Source organism: Nothoprocta perdicaria, unplaced genomic scaffold (genome assembly GCF_003342845.1).
Source record: "Nothoprocta perdicaria isolate Ctin4 unplaced genomic scaffold, notPer1 scaffold_241, whole genome shotgun sequence".
Lineage (NCBI taxonomy): Eukaryota > Metazoa > Chordata > Aves > Tinamiformes > Tinamidae > Nothoprocta > Nothoprocta perdicaria.
Genome location: NW_020455468.1, coordinates 175,427 through 197,139, shown reverse-complemented (window position 1 = coordinate 197,139; position 21,713 = coordinate 175,427).

Sequence of the window (21,713 nt, the reverse complement as noted above, 5' to 3'; positions counted from 1 at the left end):
CCCCTTCCTGCTTAGTTTAAAGCTCTCCTAACGAGATTGGCCAGCCTTTTGGCAAATACCCGCCTGCCCTTCTTGGTGAGGTGGTTTTTCTTAACCTTCTTAATTTTATTTTTAATTTCTTAATTTTATTCTTAATCTGCTACTGAAAAATCATTAGATGCCTTAAGAGGTTTATTTCAGACTTGGAGTACCTCCAAGTTACTTGAGAAAACTATTCTGAACAATTTGGACTATAGCTCCTTAGAAATGTAGTCTCTAGGTATTCTATTAGAGAGCTCATATTTTAATAAAGATTGACTCAGATTTCTGAAATATTTTATTTCTAACCATAAATAGGCATATACAGAGTTTAATGTCATGCTAAAATCATGTAAAATAATTCATTTTGATTTTCCAAAGAGTAAACTAATCTCAAAAAGAACATTATAAACTTTGGGAAAAAATGGTTTATAATGTAAAAATATTATGCCTAAGGACTCATGAAAAAGGCTACAACTAAAAGAAATAGTGGAGTAAGCAGGTTCCGTTTTAGAGTAAGTGAAAGTGTACCTGTGCCAAAGAAAATGTTTTTCATTTCCCTTCTCCCCTAGATGTTCCTCCAGCAAGTGTAGTACCACATGCCAGTTAGATAAGCCTGCTCATCAGACTTAAGACTAAATGCATTCTCCATGATTTCCAGTAAGATCAATGACAGTATAACACAGCCAGTGGCTGCACAATAGCTAGACTGCATTGTATGAAAAAGAAATTGAAGGGACTGTGATTCTAATTTAGAACTGCAGGTCTAATTTAGACATCTTCTGAGTCATTTTAGATACTCCAGTCAGAATAAAATTATTTCTAAATTGGCAGTTTGAAGTGGTTCTGCAGCCTTACTTTGGAGGTCCTTTCCTCCACTTAGGTGTTTGCTCCTTTCTCCTGCTACCATTTGTGTTCTAGTACAACACAATCCTCCACAAACACAATTCTCTAACCAAAGCTACTGTTTGAGAAGCAATAGTTGCTAAGGAGTAAATGTAGTTATAAGAGATTAAAGATGCATACTTTCAAAATTTAAATGAAGGATGTAACTGATTTCAAAAAAGAAAATTCTGAATCTCAAAATTTGAGAAATATTGAATTTTTCAACATATTTAATAAGCAAAGTAATAGAAAAAAAAAAGAGATAAACATTGTTGAGGCCCATCTCCTGGCATTCACAAATTGTCGTTTGCTTTTAAATTTAAGTTAAAAGTGCTAGAACAGGTGGCCTTCTTTCAGCTATGACAATTCTAATAAGGTTTTTAAGCTAATACAGTAATTAAAATATACTGCTCTGTTTTTTTTTGTTAAAATGTAGCAAATAGTTTTCTAAGTCTGGAATGGCATGAAGGCTGTTACTCTATAGCTTTTTTCTTAGGTGTTGTTGAATTTCACTAGGAAAGTGCCCTCAATGTCAAATTGTCAGTGTCAATGTCAAATCCCAACTGCTTTGGCTTAACTATTCCAAGACATCCATAAAATATTCCACCAGAGAATTGTTTTAAAAAATAACTCCCTTAAAGGGAAATTGCTTAGTGCAATACTTACAGCAGCTCATGGGGTTACTTGTCTAAAAATCACTGTAAATTCAGAGATGTCTGCATGAAGTTTTGAGCTGCCATCTGATAATCTGACAGCTAAAAATATGAAGCTGGGTAAGAACAACAACATACATGAAAGAATGGAAAAACAAAACACAGATTAGTTTTGTGTTTGCTCATAATAGTTTCCAGGGCTTTTTCTCTTTTGCTAAACTAAGACTGTCATTTCTAACAACTGATTATAGGGCATGTCACTTTCACAGGAATGCTCTTAAGCTCACCTTGCCATGGTTCAGTTTTTGCCTTGAATTGATTGTGCTGGGAAAAAAAAAAAAAGTTTCTTTGCTGAACATAGTCTCATTAAAAATAAAAAATAAATAAATGATAAAAAAGGCTGCACAGTCTGGTCTGGGATTTTGTGGGAAATTTTTCATTAGTAAGAACATTTTACCAGAAATGAGCAAACAAGTATATGATGGAGAAGGCACTCACTCCCACTACATATGAGAAATCAGCTGAACAGCATAGATCAATCTGAGAATCTCTATCCTGTTCTACCTCTTCCTAATTGAAAAAAAAAAAAAAAGCTTTCAGTAAGGAATAATGAAATACATAAAATGTGAAGACAAGCAGTGTTTTTTGCAGATATATTAAATCAAATTCACAGTTACACAAACTTCATGGACATAATTTGGCCTTTGTTTTCTTAGCCTATTGAGTCTTTAAGTAGATCTGCAGCATTCTTGTAAGAAAAATTTCAGATCATCATAAATCTATTGAAATTAGATTTCTTTTCTGAACTATAGCTAGACTTGGCATAGACATTACCGAATTCATAGGTCCAGACTAAATGACTGTTAGAGTCTCATCTAACCTCAAAACCCCAGAACCTTAAAATAGACTTAACAATTTCAAATGTTTGATATTGATAGTTGTGTATCTCTTCTAACTTCTAAAATATATCTGAAAAGGGCATGGGTGCAACTGGTGACTGGCATACTCAAGTATGGTCACCAGTATACTAGTGACTAATATTGGTGACTGGCATAATCAAGTCATGTCCCTTATTTCATCATATAGCATAACAACTCTAATTTATTTGATAGGAGTGTGATAAGTAAATATATGTATATCATGACAGTTACTCAACTGAAGAATTGAGGAACACAAATGCTACTAACTTTAAAAAGCAGGCTTTTGCATTACCTCATACTGTCTTGTGCTATGCAGATTTTCAAAAATCTACTTACAGATTTCAAAAAGCTATGTAATTTTAACGATTGCCCTAAGTACTCCATACATTAAAGGATTTGTTTAGTTTGTAACATATATGAGAATTAGAATTTCTTTTTTCCTTTTTATGACTCTGTTGTCCTTGATTCATTTAGGAGGAAAACCTTAATGTGCTTAGATGTTCCCAAAGTCCAGCTAATATTGTTAGTTCATTGCCACCAAAGCTAAAAAGCTTTTCATTACTTCATTATAAGATGTACAAGCTTGCCCTCTATCTTTTAGTGGCTAAAAACTAAGCTTCAAAATCTCAGCTGATATTATGGAGCAAAAATCCCAAGTGACTCTTTAGCTCCACATACTTTCTGTGTCCCCTGCAGGCCTTTCCTCTTGAGTATTAGACAATATTTCAGGTAATCCACAGCAATGGCACTGAGTCCACACACTCAGTTACTGCATCTCAGCAGATACATGGTGGCTTCTTATTATCTCTGGGCAGACTAACAGTTCCCACATCTGCTTTGCTGCATGATCTGCAGTTTTAATTAAAGAGTAGCATACCTTTTGCTTAAGAGATGAGAGCTGGGTAGTTGTTTCCTAAACTCCCGAATCCCAAAAGACTGCAAAAACATAGTAATGGATTTATGCAGGATGAACAGAGAGTGAAGAGAGGCAGGAAAGGATGAGAAGAAGAAGGTTGAGAGGGACGCAGAGTTAAAACTGGCATAGTTTCACTTGACCTCTGCAGTGACCATCAGAGGACCCAGGCAGCAAACCTTCATTCCAAAGATTCATCTCTAAATCCCGTTAAGACTTCTGAGTGTATTCTAACAAGCACAAGTGCTTATGAGATAAACCTTAGACGGCTTTTGTGGACTTATACTATGTTGCATATTGATGCAGTAACATACTTCAGGTATGAAATCTAATAACCAGTGTGACACTTGTTAAAATAAAGACACTTCTAATGCCATGTCAGAGTGGAGATAAATGGAGATAGATAGTTACATTACAGTGTAGACTGACTTAAAAAAATCCTCTGCTGCCAGTTGTACAGGTACTATAGTGGTCTTTCCAGCTTATGGCTAGCAATAATAGTTAGCTGAGAGACAGCTTTAAATATAAGCACCTAAGGGAGTGCATATATCTCGATCTGGAATTTGATTTTATATTCCTAAATCAGGCAAACTATAACTGTGTGTTAATGTTACGATATCAGTTAATGAATGCTAATCCTGATCTGATCTTGGTTAAGTATGTGGTACTTCAGTTCAATTTTCAAAATAATGGTTTTATGTGGATACATCAAAAGGAAATCCACTTTACACTGGTGTTTTTGCTATTCTCCTTTTTAATGATAGTTTTAATTTGATTGCAATTTAATAGCTTTTTATAGTATCCACCATAGGAAGGCTACACATGATTAACTTTATGTATTCTCTTTAATATGAAATACTTTCTTATATACTGTTGAAGGAACATCCATAAATAGAAACAAAACTGTCTCTTCCAAATTAACATTGCAAGATACCATCACAGAAAGTTAATGAGGATCAATGTGCAGATTTCTATTCCATCTTTGCAAATTGGGAAAAAGAATCAGGAAGATTCTCTACCATGGAATAGGAATTAGAGCGGTTACAGTGAATTCTGTGTGATCAGATTTAGCTCTGCTATTCCACAGCCCAAGGGACAGACTCTTTCCTTTTTGTAGTACTTCAAGAATTCAACAGGCAAATTCACCAGTGCACAATAAGCAGCAGATCCATCTTCATCCATTTTAGATTCCCATTTAAATCAGTGGGAGTTAGAAGCTGAAGTACATTTGCATATTTGGGATCACATCCAGAATTTGATCAGGTTGCTCACTAGAGATCTTCTATAAATTACTTGAGATTTTTAAAATAAGTGTAAGTCTAATATTTGTAAAATATTTCAAAAGATACCATTGCAATACTGAATTAGTGAAACATTAAAAAAAAGAAAAATAAACCATTACAATTTAGGACTCCAACAAACTCCTCCATTTCAAGTTAATAAATTAATTTGTAGAGGGTAGTAATACTCTCTAATAATAATTGCTTCTGATCTTTTTTCCAGCTCATTTAAAAAAAAATGCAGTACAACACTGCATGTTCACATTGCAGTTTCACACCATCTAAATTTACAATTCAATCAGCATGAATCACACCAGAGGCTGTGCTAAGCATAGCCTTTCTGGATTCATTAGAGTGGATGTTCATTCAACAGTACAGATTCACTTGCCAGCAGTCATTCTCTCCAAATCCTTGCAAGCCTGCTGAGGATGCAGCTCTGCTAATAAGCTGCACTGGGGCCTTGTGCTTACAGCTATACCCTTTATTGTACATTATTCACCTCAAGCACTGCCAAGCTGTTTAATGTTTAAGTGAATAGTTGAGTAAATGGCATTTTCATACTATACATATCAGCACCCCAGATGGGAGAAGCAAGTGTGTGTCATGTATATCCTGAGAAGAGTGAATAACATGATTTTCCTCTAGAGCTGCTTGCAGATCCTTTATCTTCAACTTGATTTTCCCTTTCTCAGTGCAAATGAAGATCCAACACTTATCCTGAGGATATCATAATCTTCTCAGTTATGTTTGGGATTCTGTCAAGCCCTTTGCTATATAAAATGTCACCAGCTCCTATCATTTAATCGCTGTGTTATCCCTGAATTAAACATCATACTGAAAGTTTAAGTGGACAAAAAAGATGTCAGTTGACAAAAAGACCAATCTTTTTTTTTTTTTTTTTCCTCACTATAACTCTATTTGGGAGATATGAAAATAAAGCTGAATCTGATATGAAAATAAAGCTGAATTGCTTTTCAAGAATTTAGGAGATGGTGGATGGCCTCTCCTCCATCACAGAAGGCATATTTCATATTTGTATGTTCAGTTCAAAGCTTGGCTACAGCAGTAAAACTCCTAAAAAAAAAAAAAGAAAAAGAAAAAAAAGAAAAAAGCTTCCTCAATTGTAGCTCTACAACCAGTTACTTTGGTTCCTCTAAATTATCTACTGATTGGCTTTTCCTTTCAGAACAAGTAGACCACTGCACATGCTTTTGCAGTGCTGTCACTTCCTTCCTCAAGCAGGAGATGACATCATGATAGGTTCAGGCATCCTCCAGTTCTTGCAAGGGGGATCTATCTGTACCTTTTTGAAGGAAAACTGAGAATCCCTACAGAGGCTTTGACTGCTTATGAGCATGTATTACTAGAAAAATACCAAAAGAAGGTAATGTTTTCAGCAGGGAAATATTCAGCTTTAGAGGACAAGACAGATTTGCACAATTCTTCATTCTTCTGTTGCATCAACATAGTGTCAGCCTTTTCCTTCAGATTCAGTCTATGTGTGCAAAACTCTGCCTCTTTCTCAGCAGCAAGAAGGTCTTTACAGCCCCTTCCAGGGAACAGTGTTCTGATACCTGTAGATCTTGCCTACCCATCCCCTTCCATTCTTATTTTGTTTATTTTTCAGACTTTTTGTACTGTAGGCTCCCAAGTTTATCACAGCAGCCCTTCCCTGCTAGCCCCAAGGGCTGCTCCAATTGCAATTCTCAGTTGCCATCAGAGAGAAAAGCTTCTCTTCTCCCCGCAAAGATTTCAGACTGCTCCACCTGACCTGGATTTCAAGAAACAGAAAGAGCAAAAAGGAGCAAATTCCTTCCTACTGTCAAGCCACAGCCTTTTAATAGAACACAACATATAGAAACAAAGTGGACACCATCTGTTACAGACAGAGACAGGACTAGGAGGAGTGGCCATTTTTGATGAACTCTTTCGATGGCCTTATTGATGAACTCTTCTGAATCTCTGATAATGCATTTGTGGTCCTGCTACATATTCTGCATAATTGAATTTACAGTTCGTTTTGCACAGTTCTACTTAAGAATAAAAAAAAAAAACATGACAGAGCCATGGGTGCTTGGTTTGCCAGATTGACTTCTTGCTTACATTGAATGATCCATGAGGATCCTCTATGTTTCTATTGTAATGAAATAACACTTTCAAAGAAAGACCTACTGCTGATCAAAAATCTTTCATGATAATTGTCAATCCTATGTCCTCATAAGTCCTTTCAAAGCTCAGTTGTCTTTGAAGTTACACACATATTGTATTTCCATGTTAAAACAGATTCATCCTATAATTGTGGTTCTTTCTGCCAGTTTAAAGAGAACTCACATACATAGAAATCCACATACATATTTGTGTACTTGTAAACCATGGCAATATCCCACTAAAGTTTCTCCTTAATAAACTACATTGAGAATCATTTTTGTAGTGAGATGCACTACACGAATCTCACTACAGGAAAGAATCCCTTTAGATCTCATCGGTTTTATAGCTTCTCTCCTTTTTTTAAACTTGTTAAATTTAAAATATGGTTTTTACAACTTGATAAAATGCTTGTGTGAGAAACTAGGTTTTTGACAATATATGCATGATAGGAACTATTGGTACCCTGTTTAGATATTTAAGAAAGGTTTTAATCCCAGACACAACACATCACTGGAAAATTAAGCACAAGTGGTTATTATCATTATGATTCTTTTCAGCATCATTACTTCCCATTATACAACTCCACATGTCATTATTACACATGCTTCTTTTTTTTTATAGCAAATCTTGGAATTTTGCTATATTTCTATCACTTCATGCCACTGAATTTTAAGTCATATGAAAACTAAATAACAATGATTTTCCATTTTATTTTTTGGGTATTAAACTGTCCTGAGCTAAGAAAAACCCTCTTTCGTTGACAATTCCCCATTTGACTTGACTTCTGATCTCTAAGAACTGGGATGTTTCTAAGTCTTTTGTATGTGTTATATTGATTCTACATAGGAATGGAAAAAAAATAGGGAGAGGATAAGTAATTAAAATACTATATGATATGATATCAGATACCTTCCAGCAACACAGAAATCAAAAAAGAAGTAATTTTTGACCAGTGAAGTCAAAATTTTACCCATTAAGCCTCTTTTAAATCTTGCAACATATAGTATATTGGATGGGCTTCTAGGAAAGCACATTAGTTGTCATTAGTCACTTATTTCTTCTTTTCTATGCATAGTCATGAGAATTTCATTTCAATTGTCATAAGTATAAGTTATGTACTTCATCAGCCCCTTTACCATGCTTAATTCTTTGCACATATATATATATATAGTCACCCAAAATGTTCATACTATTCTGAAGTATCTACAATAGTAAAAGTATGTCAAAATCTAAATGGAAAACTCTGAAATACAAATTATTAGAGCCTAGGGAGACAAAAAGGAAAGGGATATTTTTCTGTATGTATATAATTAATTTTTTCTATTGAAATTTTTATATTTAAATCCTTCCCATAATACTCTGGTTCCATACTACTTCTGCTTTCTAGTATTTTTACCCTTATTATTACCAATCATTTTTGAAACTTTTTTTTCCTCTACCTATATTTAGAATACTAAAGTTTTGAGTTGAACATTTATTTTGGTTTAATTGCAGCTGCATATCTATTGTATTTTTTGTTTTCTGTTAAAACTGAAATTAGAGCAATCTATTAATGCTTCACCCTTTTGTTTTACATCATTTGCATGATGTTTTGTTTACATGTTTGCATGATGGACAAAAAAATAAATCTTTATATATTCCTAACACATTTCCATCTGCTGCAGTTCAGAGAAAATTTCTTGATGTCTTCTCCATTGTTTTTCTTCTTAACTGACTAAGCAACATCTTTACTATTTCCTCCTAAATTTATCTCCTGTGTCAGGATGGTAGATGAGCTTTGTGAGGGAGTTTAATAGAGCTGACATCTATTGCTGCTAGTAAATTAATTTGTGTATGCTCCACCAGAGCACATAGTGCTCAATTGCAGCAATAATCCATGTTACTTTACCCTTAGACTTGTCATCATGCAGTATGTATCCAAACTTTGTTTACATCAGTGAAAGTTTCTGTATAATTATAAGTTTGAAAATATTCTATATTCTGAATATTAATTTGGATGTCCTTCATCAGTTTTCTCTATTTGGAAACAGCAAACAAGAAAAACACAAAGGGATCATTGTACTGATAGGCCAGCAATAAACTTTTCCTGGTGATGTGCAATCTGCTTCTATGATTCAATTAATTCCACATGATATTTCTCCTAACAGAAAATCATGCTTGGCTTTAATTTCCACCTTATATAGAAATCAAAGAAGAAACTGCTGCTTTCACCCATGCAGGAAATAAATTTCACATGAACCAATGGATAAAGCTGGATAACATACATATATTCACAAACACATACAAAAACATTACCAAGCACAAATGTATTTTAGAGAGAGCAGGAGTGAAAAATAGTGATGTACTTCTCTCTGTCTCTCTGGTAGAGAAGACATGGAGAAAACAAAAACAAGAGTCATTTCTGCCGCCATTTATGTATTTAAGTAATTGGCATTCTTCGATATTAAAATAAACAGATACATAGATCCTTGCTTCACTCACTTTTTAGAAGAACTGGTGTGATAGTTGAAATAATTTGCATATTTTGCCTCAAAGGGGAAATGACCTAGCATGATGTTTAATTTCATAGAGTCAACAGAAGATATGTGGGAATAGTAGGAGAAATATAAAATTACAGTGATTTTCTGTATAAGAACTGACACAGGTGAATGATTTACTTATCCTGATTAACGAGTCTCTCAATCTGTATATGAATACAGAGAAAAAAATTGCTGGTGTTGACAAAATGTATTACTGCTGGTAAAGCAATACTCCATGACACAGGAAACAGAGTTTTCACACTTCCCAGTTAAACCTGGCAGCCTTGTTCACATTTTGTGATGGACACAGCAGGGACACACAGTCAACATTGCTGTCTAATGTGAAGTTGAGGGAACTACGAAAAGACCAGGGCAGATCAGAGTAAGAGAGAAGCAATCATCAAGTCTTAAGGAAAGACATGACCCTAAACGTGATACACTTTTCCTGCTAGGGTACAATTTTCTCCAAAAAACCTTAATCACACAGGATTGATTTAGCAGATGTATCTCAGGATGAAGTATAACCTGCTCTTTTTCTACATTGGTTAGAATGGCTCTATAAACCTCACTGATTTATACAAGTACCTAATACCTCAAATGCATTTTTTTTTTGCAGTTGTGCCTGACCCTTTTGAGAGGATTGTAAGACATTTATGTAGAACATACAACTTTTCAGTAGGCCCACAATCTTCCTTTATTCACATAAAGCCAGCTAACATCCATCCTTTTTTATGATCTGTTAAACATGAATATTGTTCTTTCCATATCCAATCTTAAAGCCATATCTTTCTTCCATACAATCTTACAGGTTGTATGGAAGATATCACACAATAATTCTTTCAAAAAAAATGTACAGAAGTATAAGACATTACTACCATTTTTGATTAGTGTGTGTATATATCACATGTCTAAGTAATATATATCACATTTCTAAGTATCTTCAAGTATGTGTATGTGTACATACAGAATATATATCCTGAGTCAGTCTTTCAAATGCCAAATCTCTCTGTAGATATACTATATATTTTCCATTAATTGGTGTTATTTTTCTTACTCTAACAGAAAAATAATGTAAAAATATTCAGCAGAAATCCACAGAAAAATAAGTTGATGAAGAGAGCGCTCTCATTCAGTATTTCTTTCATGGAATGTAATGATAAAAAATTGTAAAGCTGCAGCAACTATTATTTAATATTCATATCATGGAAGCAATAAAAGTCTCATGACTTGTGCGAACTATTTGAGTGAGCAAGTTTTCATAATTAATCTTTCCTGCCTGATTGCATTTCAGTTCCATACCTTCCATTTTCAGGCGTCAGAGGCACTGCACAGAACTTTTACTTATGAGCCAAGTACAGTCATAACATGGTTATGATATAGACTCAAATCTAGATTATATTGTCATAAACTGTTAAAATTATAAAATGCTTAAAATTTTCAGTCAATGCTTGCTACACAAGAATGAGAATTTATTATTTCATTTTCTATGACACCTGAAAAATGTATATATATAAAAGCAGGAAAAATCTAGCTGATTTAAGGGGAAAAACATTGTCTTAAACCACATGACTCAAGAGACATAGAACTCTACAGAACAGTGTGGAATATAGAGTAGGAAGCAATCCTGAATATGGGAATGGAATGGGCAAAGTCGTCTTAGATAACTTATTTTCTTTAGATATATCTAGCTTGGTGATACTTAAGAATATTTTTCTTGACTTTAGATTTTATCAGATAGTCTTTTCTGAGTGATGGGCATTTCTGACAGAACAACCTTCATCACTGCTTACTTTTTAAGAAAATGGTTAATCAACAGAGGATTTAGAAAAAAACAAGTGTGCGCAATGTAAAATTAGCATTTTCCAAACACTTCGTAATGGACAATGCTCGAGTTACTGATATTAAAAAGTTCTTCATTATAACAGTTCTTGATAAATGCATTTGAAAAATACTGTAGTTGAGCAGATTCATTCTTAGTTCTTGTCTTTCAGTAGAGTACAAACTCCATTACCTCTGCTTGTTACATTTTCTGTACACGTATGCACACATGCAAAAATCCATAGACATATTTATACATGCACATTGAACACAGTCTATATTTCTTGTCCTAGAAGTGATCCTACGTTCTTTTTGAGTAGACAGACTGCTTTAAATGCTACCTATCCACAGTCTCTGAGCTATAGTTTGCAAATGCAGCAACCTCCTACACTCACTCACTCACTCACTCACTCTGTCCTATAGATCAGAAATATTCTGCAGGGGAATGCTAAGGCTTTTACTGCTGCTTCTTTTTTTTTTAAAAAAAAAAAAAAAAAGAGAGATAGAGAGAGAGAGAGAGAGAGAGAGAGAAGTAGATCTATGTGCAGCCTTCCCTTTGTACTGTCTGTTCTCTCAAGCTGTGCTTGAATATTCTTTGAAATGCCTCCAGCATGCCTCAAATCTGGAAAGTCATTAGCAGATGCTTAGTACCTATTTAAGTCTAAATTACATGTTCAGAAAACATCTCATATAACATTTGAAAAATTCACTATTGCCAGTTCTCTTGATTTTATCCTTCACAATAATAATGTTTTTATTTATTTATTTCATTTTTCCTTTCTTTAGTGAAGCCTTGCATCCCAGAGTCATGTTGTTGTACAAAAATCTTTATTTCTACTGGTCAGTAGAGTAGAAAAATATATTCTCTGTTTTTACTGATACCAGGACAAACTTGAATTTTAGGAAGTAAAAAGTTAAAGTTGTCTATAATTGAATGCTTAGGATTAACAATAGAGACATATTTTAACAAATTTAGACAGATTTTAAGTTTTAACTCAGGATTTTAGCTTCTGTCTATAACATGAGTGAACTCTTAAAATTGCAAAAGGCAGCATGAAAATCACCAGCTACCAAACAGTTTGGTATCTGTTAAAGAAGCATCAAACAGATATTTTGTTCAGTGTAAGTCAAGGAAAACAAAAATTAAACCAGATGTATAGCATTTTAGACCTGCTTCTCTGCTAGGATGTTCATTCTTATCCTGCTAATAGCTAATATGAAAATATTGGTTGAAGGAACAGCAACAAAGAGAAAAGGAGAACTTACTGATTTCTCTTGGAATTGAAAACAATCTGTATAGTACTGTGTGTCTATAATACACCACAAGTTCTAGTGTTTTGACAACATAGGCCTTGTACTAATACAATAAGAAAGAGTTTTAGACACAGGGCTGAACCAGTAGTACAGCCTAATGAGTGTGCAGCATGGAGAGGTAATGGCATAGAGAGGTAATGGCAGAGATCTACACATTGTATATGATATCCAAAGATGATTTTTAAGGTTATGGTTTTTGAAGGCAAGTTATTTGTGAAATATTAGGACTGGAGAAAAAAATGTTAAGGGTGGGTGCAAACCACACATCCTAATATTTCAGTATAGCAAAATTGAATATTGGTTTTCTTCCAGTTTTTGCCAATAAAATTAACTTTATGATATGAAAGTCTATAGTCTTGAATCTGCAGCTCTAAACAGCATGCAATTAATATATTTATAATTGGTACTCAAAGTCTGAGTTTTTGCTGTTTGAGCCCACTGCTAAAGTGGAAAATGAGAAATAAGACAGCAATTTTCTTAACTAAGCTGCATCTGAGAACATTCACTCACTAAAACAGAAGGAAAGGAAGAAGAAAAGTGAACACACATTACACTTCTTTCAAAAATAGTTTGGAAAACTACTATTTTGAAAACAGAATCCTCTTTTTCTAATTAGAGATATTCCTGTCTACCTGGAAGTATTTCATGACAATGAACACTTGCATATATTTAAAGAGAAATTTCAGTATTAGCACAACTGATATTCCTGAGTTTGATTCTAACCTCATTTCTTTCAATAAGTAGAATCTAAGTAGCACAGTTGACTGTCATGAAAGAGACAGTAATAAAAACGGTATTTCAGATCCTGAAGTGAAGAGTGAGGGAATAGATATGACAGAGGAGGAAGAATTCCAAATACCTAAATTATTTGCTGTGGTTCTCATAATTACTCCATTTACTTCCTGTTATATAACAAAGCTGAAAAGAGAATCATAAAACTACAATGCTTGTTTCTATCTTCTGCATCCCCCCCCCCCAAAAAAAAAAAAAAAAAAAAAAGGCTGTCCTTCACTGGTATTGACGCTTGTAACAATTAGTCCTGAAGATCAAATAAATGATTTCATACATAACTGAATTCAATGACCAAACATCCATATACTTTGAGTGTACTACGATCAGACATTGAACACTGAAGTTTTTATTCTAAGAGAAGCATTTGACTTTAAACTGGGTTCACATTAAGCAGCCCTAAAGGTAACTGTATGGCTCAGATTAAATTCTTACTTTTGCTAATTTCAAATAATTTCCTGAATGATATTCAACTGTATTTACAATTGGTTGCATTCATAATGCTTTTAATTGTCTTTGTTATGTTTTACTTCATGGGAAGCAAACATGCTGAACTGTGAGGTATTTTTACAATGAAATTTGATAGTAACCTATTCTTTCATTTTTTGCCTCAAGTGCAGTATACTTAATTGGTTCCTAATCACTGAATTGCAATCAGGGTTTACGGCTAAGCTAGCGGTAAAGGTTTGATCCAACTTTACTTGCAATTTTCAGAATATGGCATTATGTCAGTAAATGCTGTAAGAAAGTGTGTCTTCATTTTTTCTATTTTAAGATTTAACATTCTCCTTTCACTGCAGGGTTCATTATAACCCTGATGGTAAATGATCTGTCATAGATCTCTTTTTCTCTTGCTACATAAGTGTCAATACAATTTTTGAGGGCTATGCTTTACAGAGTCCAAAACCTTTAAAGCCTGGGGGCGGGAGGGCCAGGGAAAGGAGCTTTAATGTCATAGTATTGCAGAGTGGAATCAAATCCCTGGGTTTACATCTTTTATTTCCTAGAGATTTGGTTTGATAATCTTCTTGTCATTTCCTCATTTTGTTTTATATGATAATAAAAACAATGTTCCTTTGGGGTGAATTTTCCATAAGTGGAACAGATGACAACTGACACAAATAGATAAATCCATAAACTAACTGCATGTATTTATAGGTTGATAAGTACTATAAATTACACAGTCATTTCATTTTCATTACTGACATTCATATGCTTCCTTCTTTTTGATATACTGATTTATTCTATTCCAAGGTTCACTAAAAACAGTATTTTCATTTTTATCATAGAAGAAAAGCTGCTAGATGCTTTTGGAGTAGTTTATTAAGCAGTATCTTGTTTTTTGAAAATTTTATCTTTCTTCAGAATGGATTTGAGATGATAATGTTCATCAGAATTTAAATTTGGTTATTCTATTTGATACTCAGATCTGTACATATCTCATCAAAGTCCACAGGACTTCAGTAATTTTTGAAATATATTCCCGAATCATGACTTCAATAGTTCCATCTTTGATAAGATGGAGCTTTGATTTAATAAGTACAAAAAAATGCAAAATATAAATCTTATTAGTCACACACTCCTAAAGAAACTTCAGTTGAGGTCTTGAACAGTAAGTTCATAGTCATCATACTTAATTGTTCTTGCACAAGTGCACATAAGTTCCTTTATTTTATCCTAGCAGCTAGTGGTTCACGAAATTCTTCTGGAAGACTGCATTTCTTCTAAATGAATCTGCCATTTATTATGTCAGGTAGATCTCCCAGATAATCAACAGGACAATATAATGTTTGTATATAATATATGTTGTATAACATGTATGTACATATATTATGTATGACATAATGTATGTTTGTATGCAGAAAGACAGGAGCTGAGCCTCTGAGCATCTCCTGGGGAAACCAGCATAGAAAGATTTGATACTCCGATTAGTGCACATGTGTGCTCCACAAAAGGAGCTATGCCTTCCTTCATGACTGCCTGTTTACTAAATTAACATACTGAATTTATCTCCCACTTCAAAACACTATTTCCTAGTGTACAACGAATAATCATCTTTTCTTTAAAATCCTAAAATGGAGGGGAAGAGATATTCCACTCTATCTCTTTTTTTCTTTTTTTTTCTTTTTTTCTTTTGGTGATTTTTTTGCCAGGATTCTTGCTGCTTCATCAATACCTGTCAATATTCAGTTTAAAAAAACTACACAGGGCCTTTCTTTCTAATGCTGTATATGTAACTTGGCAGTTACACTTCTGAAAACCTTTAACTGCTTGAACCTCAGGCATCAATACCCCTCTAAGCCCAGAGCAAAACCTATACACATAATAGCTTTAACCATTAATTGAGTTACACTAGATTCTGACTGCTTTTCCTGATTACATTCTTTCCTTTTAGCTCCACCCACAGTATTGAACGTACTGTAAAATCCCAAATTCAGACATTTGTTCCATTTAGACACAATAAATTGGAAGACTTTTGTTAGAAATTATCTGGATGCAAATGAGAACAGATTTTGTCTCTGAATATTTTAGCTATGATGTAAATATAGCAGATGTTTCCTATTCTACAAAAACAAAGGATCACCTTAAACAAATATAATTGACATTTTGTGTAGTTGCTATCGTCCAGTATTTTTTTTCCAAACAGAAGACTAGTATATATATACATACACTTGCAATCGCATTTCAGATTGTTAAAGACAAAAATAAGCTGTCCATCAGCAGAACATTGTCACAACAAATATTTGTCATTTTGTAAATCTACAGTCTCCCAAAAACTCTTTAAAATATGTGCAGATTCTTTCCTTTAAGTTAATGAGGGGAAAATCATCATAGATGAACACTCTATACATTTGTTTTCTGAAAACAACATTTATAAATTAGAAACACTTTTATAATTTCCATTGAAATACTATAGAATCACTCCAAGTTATTTGCTTTTAAGTTAATTCTTTGAGCTTTAACATTTTGCATAACAGAAGTAACAAAGACGCTCTTTTTAATGCACCCTAGGATCCCGTTGGCCTTCTTGGCCACCAGGGCACACTGCTGCCTCATGGTCATCTTGTCATCCACAAAATAATATATTCAGGTTATAATGTAATAAGCAGAAATTATCTGAAAAATATTTTTAATGTCATGAATGATAGTTTTAAGTTTTGGAGGCTAGATGAAATACTTACACCAAACCAACATCCAAGTATTCTGTGTTATGTAAAAGGCTCATAGTCATGAAGGCAACATACCCTTTCAATAATTTCCTGACAGGGAAATCTTCTATATGTTATGGAGTAATACCAGTCAAACACAGAATCTGAAAAGATAATTCCTTCTTCTCCTGGAGCATAGAAATAGAGATGGAAAGTCAAGGAAAGAAAATGTTGGTAAAAGATGGAAAGCTTACAGTGCAACTGATAGATATAACGGCTTTCACTTGTCTCAAACTAGAACAACAGGCAAATGAGCCTACTCAATACAGGAGTCATGTTAGGGATCAAGGAGTAGCAGCTGACATCCTGATAGTGACCCCACTCAGAGATTAAATACAGAAGTATCCTTTTCCCAAGCAAACTCCTGCATGCGTAAGATCAACAGTCCTCATGTTATAGAGAAAAGAATATGCATCTTAAATATGTCTACAGAAAGAAGCCTAACAATTTCAATGTTCAAGAGAAATATAAGTTTGGATTTAAAAGGTATGTAAAGAAAGAAAAAGTGTAATAGGTCAAATCAAAGTTTCCCTCCAGACAGTTTTCAGCCACAATTTCATAAAGAAGGACAGACAATGAAAAAGAAACTAGAGCATTATAAAAAAGAAACTAGAACATTAAGCAATCTGAAAAGAATTGCCCTTAAACAGAGAAGTCCTACCTTCGGGGTAAGTAAATTTTATTAATACTGATATGGTGTCCAGATAGAATGAGCAAACGTGTATCAGAATGTATCAGAAACAAAAAAGTGTGGGACTATGATGTGTGTAGAAGTTTGAGGAGTGCAGAATACATGATAAAACCCTTGAGTGAACCTATATGTCAGATCTTTTTAAAATTGTGTAGATGCTTCTGCAAGCACAATATAGTGAAAAAAGAAAAAAAAAAAAAAAAAAGGTATTCATTAACAAGGAAAAGCGAGGCAAAGAAAGCAAAGTTTTAACTCAAGTTTTCAGCAGTGAGTTAGAGCTCAGGCCTTCTTGACCAGATTCAAAGGTAAGGTGAGACCTGATGCTGTATGTTAAGACTACTGAATGTAAGAAAAGTTAAACGAAGACAAGGTACACACACATACACAGCGAGACAATACATTAAAACATGGATTTTAGATTAGGAAATTTATATTATGCCAGGAAAGTAATTTACAAAGTTTAGTCCAAATCAGTAACTGAATTTGTAATGCCAACAACTTATAGTCAATGCATATTAATAGTGTCAAATAATTTATTTATATAATCTTTTTTATTATTACACAGTCCGTAGAGATTTTACAGAAAAAAAGGATTTTTTCTGCTCTGAATTGAAAAGATAAAACAATAATTATTCAAAAGGATTAATTTATGAAATAATCACAACAGGACAAATGTGAACCAACACAATTTTAAGTATATACTTGACTTCCACTAAAAATCAAAACAACACTGCGAAAAAAATGGCATTTTTATAAAATGTATCTATCCGTGAGACTTCATAAGGTGTGACTGAGTTGAGTGTCAGCTTTCTGTATGCCAAACCTTGTGAGATTAGGTATTTAAACCTTAATTATAGCAGAAAGCCTTTCAGGATACTAAAGCCCTATAAGAGCAGAGAAAGGTTTGCAAAGAGAAATCCCACAGTACACATTTTTTTCATGTAAGGCTGGTTGACAGCAATTATTCAATAGACTAGCTGACTGGAAACTTTCTCTGAAACTATAGATTCACTGTAAAATAAAAATGTGAAAGAGAAAACTAACAGAGTTGAATGTCTGTTTAGCAGTAGATGTTATGCATGACAAATGAAGCCTCTGCCCTGAATTAATTTTGAAGATCTAGAAAAGATCCTTTGTTCACAAGACTATTTCTTGTCTTCAAACATGGGTGAAGAAAGAGTAAAACAGAAAAGATTTTGTATGTTTGATTTTATTGTACTCTAAGGGTTACAGTTATCTGAAGCAACCTTCTATTTCATTTAACATCCATCAACTGTTTGTATAAGGGAAATTCATACCAAAAAACAAAACAAAAAAATCATAGGAATGTGTCTGCTGTGACTATATTAACTTAATCAATCAAGATTTGTTTCTTAACCTCAACAGATAAATCTTTGAAAGACTTATCAGCTCCTTTCATGGTTTCCTTTCTTGTTCCTGAACTGATAGATGTAGATTCTTGCATCTGTCAAAGAGTAAGCAGATCTGGATACAGCAAATAGATGAACCAGAGTAGTAGAACTAGTCAATATTAATAAATGGTTATTCTGACTATGTTTCTGAAAGCTTCAAAATTTCTCGGTATACAATTCTAGGGAAAAATGACAGCGAAGTATGTATTATGGTTCACAGTACCTGGTCCTGTTCAACATATGTAATGTTTACAGTATGTCAAGCATGTTTGAAGCACAGTTGTTCGGATCCTCTTGAGTTCCTTTTGAGGGAAAATTGTAGCCACATATTTTTCAGGTAGTAAAGATTTTAGATCTTAGAAAAAAGACTAGACACGGAGAACAAATACTCTGCTTTCAATGAACATATATACATTTTTGCTTTTACTGGAAAGCAAACAATTCTTTTTCTCTACAATAATTCCAAGCAGATAAGGTGGGATACACAAATAGATGGTCGTTGCTACTACAAACTTGCAAAATTAATCTTGGATATCGAGCCTGATATCATCTAAATTGATGATAAATACAGAGGTGTGAATTTTCTATCTGTGATGAAAAGATACATCCTTTTGCACACAGGTAAATTAATATAAGTGACTAACATCAGTGAGTGCAGAATGTTCTCAGAAAAGAAAGTATAAATATATGAAAAATTAAGTATTTACTAATATTAGAATATAAGATAACTTAAAGGATGAATTCATAGCACATTACTTTGATGATTATTCAAAAGAAAGATAAAGAATATTTTTTATCATCACTTCAGTGCTTTCTTCCTTTAAGAACAATCTTCAAATGAAGAAAATATTGCCCTAAAAATGATTGCTGAAATAAAACTTTATAGCTCACCAATTCTGAAAGCCAATCTATGTTTTTGCACTGTCAAAATATTTCTGTTTAGATAAACAGGTCTGAAAATTACTTTCAGACCTTATTATTTCAGATCTTGAGCAGAACTAAAATTAAATGTGAAAAATCAGTATCTTGTATGAGTTTAGAGCAAGACTAAATATCACAAATAGGTAGCAGTTTCAGAGTAAACATGATATAGGTAATTATTGAGGTGTTTCAGCATGTACAATGCAGATCAGCAAAGTGTACTGTCATCATACTTTATTACAAACCTTCACTGGACCTCCTTGATACTCTCTAGAAAACACTTTACAAATCAACCACAAACCACATCATCCTGCCTTAAAAATTTGATGCCTTCATGTTTAGTGCCTGCTAAGGCAAATAAATAAATGGAGGGATTTATACATGAAGTGTTTGTCTTTATATCATACAGCATTATAAAAATGTAGCTTATGATAGTGCTTTTATCTGCCATTCACCACAGCACCACCTCATTCCTTTGAATGGTTGGACTTGTATCAAATTCTTTTAGTTGCAGATACTATGCCTGGTCTTTCAAGTCCAGAAAGAGTGCTACAGCACAGTTTTATGTGCAGATCTTTTTCAACCAATCTATTCTTTGCATAAGCAAATAAGCTGTAGACTTTCTTTGATGTATAATCACACACAAAGTATTGATGTATCCAGCTTCTGTTTCCTAATTTTACATTAAAATTAAAAATAGTTTATTACTGGATTTCTATACCATGCAAGAAATGAATGTCAAAATATTCTATGAACACATTCTAGTTATGTCACATTTTTTCTTGTTTTATATATGTCACTGAACATGAAGACTACACTTAAAGGAATCTCACTAATACCAGCTATTTGCAGGACTTGGTATGCTGGCCTTAATCAAAACAGATTCTTTAAAAGACTTGCATACTGCAATATATAATGTCCAAAACCAAACTGTGAATATCTATCATAAAAAAAGGAAAGAGATAAAAGTACGGTGATATTTATACATCAAAGTTTTTATCAACTTCTGAAAAAAAAAGAACAAAATAAATAAAAAAAAATACAGAAGACCTCTAGTAGTCCTTGACAAGAAAGGCTGTAAGTCTGTGGATAGTGGGTTCTGCTGATTACAGTAGAATCATCTTCTTCAGATGCTTCTTTTCATGTTGGCTGCTGACAGTCTTTTGTTCCTCCTATCTCTGGAATTTAGTACAAGTTTTGATTCTTTAAATTAGATTTTCATCAAACGCTTTTTTTAAGACTACTTTTTATTATTATTATTTTTATCTGTCAGAATTTAAAATGCATTTCTCTGTTCAAGTACAACTTCAGCTTTTTAAAAGATTCTTCTTGTTCTTTTACACTTTCTTGAGCATTTCATAATAGACTATGAACGGGAATTTTGTTATCAGGATGGTCTTCAGTAGTCTCTGCACTGCCTGTAAGGATTCAATTCTCTGAACCAAGTGTCCCCTTCAGCTTCCTTTTAACAAGTGTTCCTCTTTTCACCTACTTCCTCTTTTCACCTACTTCACCTACTGTTGATATTCCTGCAGGAATGCAGGAATGCTGAATTTAAATACCTTGTGGTTGCTGTTTAGAGATGGTGCCTCTATGGTGAGATCCTGCACATTATTGAGAAAAATAGTTTTTCTTCCTATGGGTCAGGTAACCATAAAAAAAAAATTAAAAAATACATTAAAAATACATTAATTTTTTTTTAATGTATTATGTACATTAAAAAAAAAAACACAGATATAATCTGAAAATATTTACTCCGTTTCATGTTGTAATGTGTGCCCAGGGTAACTGAGGTCGCCTGTTTATTTCTTACCCTTTCTGGCTTCTCTTAGCATACAGCAGTAAGGCAGTCAGTATGGCCCTTCTGGTTGGTTCGAGAGCAGTATAGACAGTCCTGCATCTTCTTCCTTTTAGGCCTGGTATTTAAATTCATGAAGATTCTGGTACTTGAAGCTTATTAATAAACAATTAATTTGGTTTAAGTCTAAGAATTCTTACATATATAATACTATTTCACCACCAGTATGGTTTACAGTATCATTTCTATATATTTTATAACCTGATTTTATACAATTCTAACATTACTCTTTTCCTTTCACCAACTTTATGTAACAGCATTGTCTTCATTTGGAGTCAAACATAACAGCTTTCGTATCTTTCTCTCTCTTCTGACCATCTGATCCTTCAAATGAAGATGAAAACTATCATTTATTCCCCTCAAGA